This window comes from Gossypium raimondii, chromosome 7 (genome assembly GCF_025698545.1).
Source record: "Gossypium raimondii isolate GPD5lz chromosome 7, ASM2569854v1, whole genome shotgun sequence".
Lineage (NCBI taxonomy): Eukaryota > Viridiplantae > Streptophyta > Magnoliopsida > Malvales > Malvaceae > Gossypium > Gossypium raimondii.
In genome coordinates, this window is record NC_068571.1 from 42,544,610 (window position 1) to 42,548,353 (window position 3,744).

The window sequence follows — 3,744 nt, forward strand, 5'->3', positions numbered from 1 at the left end:
TTCTCACAAATTCTTTCCTAACTTCTCAAATTTCTCACAATTCTAAAAAGGCTCTCAAATTATTATCCTAAATTCTATTTTTATCTAAATTAATATTATTATTTATTAGTAATTCCAAGAAATAATATTTTTATTAATTGCAACTGATAAGAATAATTTTAATTTTTTTAATTTTTTATTTTGTTCGTGTTCAATTTAGCAATGGTTAGGTCTCTAATCTGTCTTGATGACAAGCACATCTTCGTCAATCAATTGCAAATGATAAGAATAATTTTAATTTTTTTTAATTTTTCGTTTCATAGTTATAATTTAACTTAATATTTTTTTATAACTTTTATGTAAATAGGTGGAAGATTGAATTTTGCAATGTCATATTCGTAATCTACCCGATCCTCCATCACTCTTGATCAAAACATACTTAAGGGAAGCTAGTTTTTTCCACCGTTGATCCTAAAGGTCTCAAGTTCAAATTTTGTGAATGAAGAAAATATTGTTGAAAGAACTTTGTCTCTAGTTAAAGATTTGATTCAACTCAATTTCAGATTTAATCAAAATTTAATATGATTAATGTCAACCCCAAAAAAATTGTGCTCGAGGCATCTATGCTCAATTTTATTCTCAGGTTTTATCTCCTGATTCTACGAAGAGCTTTTCAGAAAATCAGAGAGTAAGAACGCCTCACCCGTCAAAAGCTCACATTTCCTTAAAATAATGTCTCAAATTTGAATTTATCAACGGGGATAACAATATTAAATTTTGTTGTCTCGTTTAAAAATATAACTCAACTCGATTTTAAATTGACTCACAAGTCACAACTTAATACGCCCAAAACTCATTTTAGGGTCTGTTTGTTTACATGTAAAAAGTTTTACGGAAAATATTTTTTGTACTTTCTTATGTTTGTTTCACAGAAAATAGCTTGGTCAACAGAAAATGATTTACAGGTTAACGTAAAATAAGCATTTCTTTTTCTTTTTTTTTTGTAAAATGACTTACCCTTTTAAAAAGGGTAAGTCATTTTTCGGAAAAATAGCTCCTCCATGGGTAATTTTATTTTTATATAAAAAATAATTTAAATCAAACTTAACATTATTATATTGATAATAAATTTTATTTTTATTTTTAAAATATTTAAAATTATTAAAATATTAAAATAAAATATTATATTTTCAATATTATTAAATGTACATATTTAATTATTTGTATTAAGTCATATAATAAATTATTAATATAATTAATATATTTCAATTTTATTTTAATAATAAATTTTAAAATAATAATTTTAAATAATATTCTTCACATATTATTGAAAATATTTAATATTAATATTTTAATAATAAATGTTTTGTAGTATAAATGTTAAAATATGTTTTAAGTCTATGTACTCTTCACAAATTTGCAATTTAGTCTCTATACTTTTATTTTCAAGAATTTAGTCCTCTACTTTTGATTTGAAAATCAGGTCTAATTGTAGACATTGTTAAATTTTTGTCAATTTTGTTGATGTCACATTTTAAATAAAAAAGCACTTTTGGCATGTAACTAAAAATGACGTTGTAATAAATCTGAATTTAACAAAGTATTTTAAATATATGCAAAAACAATATAAAATATAAATTTATAGATATAAAATAAACTCAATTAAACAATGAAGATAAGAAAATGTCAAATGTATGTTTGTTTCATTGAAAACAACTTTTATAAAATATTTTAAAAATCTGTGAAATAATAAAAAATATTTTATAGCGATTCATTTAAAAATCAGAAAATAATAATTTTTCTAAAAATAAATAATTTTCCAAAATTATTTTTCCAAAACCATTTTGAGTAAAACAAATATTCTCTTAATTTACATTAATTGGGAATACGGAAGGAAGAAAAGATAGTTGGAATAATTTAAATGTAAAGGGCAAATTATGTTTAATTAATGATAATTAAATACATAAATAATTAAGAAGGTTGGTGCAGGTTCAATTAATTAGCAGTGAAAGCGACGCCGCCACTGCCGAAGAAACTGTACCAACTTTGTTTAAAATCTCGTCAGCTTTGATTTAAACACTGTACCAACCAACCGTTTACGTTATGTATGAGCTGCATATGTTTAAAATGACATTTTTTTACTCTTTTAGAAACATAATATTATTTTTAAATTTTAAAATAAATTTTAAGTCCAATTCTACAGAAAATCCCTGGAATATGCATTTAGGTAGATTTAGTCCCTAAACTATAATTTCATCATTTTCATTCTTTTACTTTTTCCAAATGTGGGTGAAGTATCATAGAAACCCATGTATTAGGATTTAAATTGCATTTTACCCCATTTATTAAAAATTAGATAAATTAATTATGTACATTAAATCAAAGAGTAAATCAATTATTTTTATTAAAAGTTTCATCCATTTGTACTATTAAAATTTACGTGATGATGGAATAACCAAAAGCGACATATGGCATGTTATGTATACCTCATGCTAATATACATGGACTAATTTTTAACATATGAAAAATGATTTGCTCATTTTTGAATAGATAAGAAAATGCAATTACTAATACAAGAACTTCTATGACTATTACCTACAAAATGTATATTTTAATCTTGAAGTCATTTTTTTCATTAAATAATTTCATGTGACTTTTTTAAACATATGATTATATTATATATATACCTTAACATCTTTCTACAACTGGACAAATTTTTACACATTTAAAAAAGATTGTATAATATTTGTCGTTCAAGTATACAAAAATGCAAATGTGTGAATATATGATCAAAAAATAAACTACGTCCTTCAAAATAAATAAATAAACTACATAAAACATGCAATTTGAAGATTCAAATTATAATAGGACTAGATCAACAAAAATGCACAATGCAAGGACCTGCCATAAATTTTGTTAATGAAGATAATAAAACAATAATAAAAACGAAACTTGGGAAATAATTAATTCTCTTAATACTGTTTATGCTAAATTATCTAAAGCAAACAATATCAGAAATGAAATCCAAATAATTTGGCACTAAAAGAAACACTTACTAATCTCATTATTGACCACTATTACTCAATGTTTTCTTTATAAGCACCGCTAATTTATCATATATATATGATATAAGTAATTAGTAACGAAATCAATTATATATTAGCAAGGTAAAAGAATGCAACCATAAATGTTCATTTGTTGCTGAACTCAAAAGCTATAAATCATAGCTAAATATTAAGAACAAAGTTACATATATATTATATATTTCTAAATTATCATTATCACGAAAATGATCACGTAAAAATTGATTTTAAAAAAATCCCCAGAAAACAAGAACATGAAAGAAGGAAGAAGAAAGTGCCTGGCTTTCCCATGTACGCCGCCAAAAAAAGCTTCTTCTTTTTCTTTTCTTTTCTTTTTTGCAATAAATTGTTGGCCTTGAAACGATGACCAATACGTCGTTGTAAACATTATTTCCAGAAAATTATTATTGCTGTTGAAGATGGCATTTTGGTGATACTATGGGTCCCTTTCAAAGCAAGCGCGGTGACCTCGTCGTCATGTTTCTTCATCTTCTTCATGATTTGTTGGGCTCAGGCGACTTTAATAAGGAAAATTAGAGGGAAAAGAAAGGAGAGAGTGAAGGGTTTTTGAATAGGGCTTAACGCAAAAAAGAAGAAGAAAATATAAAACATAAATAGGGTGAAGGAAGCTTAGAGGTAGGGGGAAAGGGAAAATAAGGGGTGTTTCCCAAGAAGATGACGA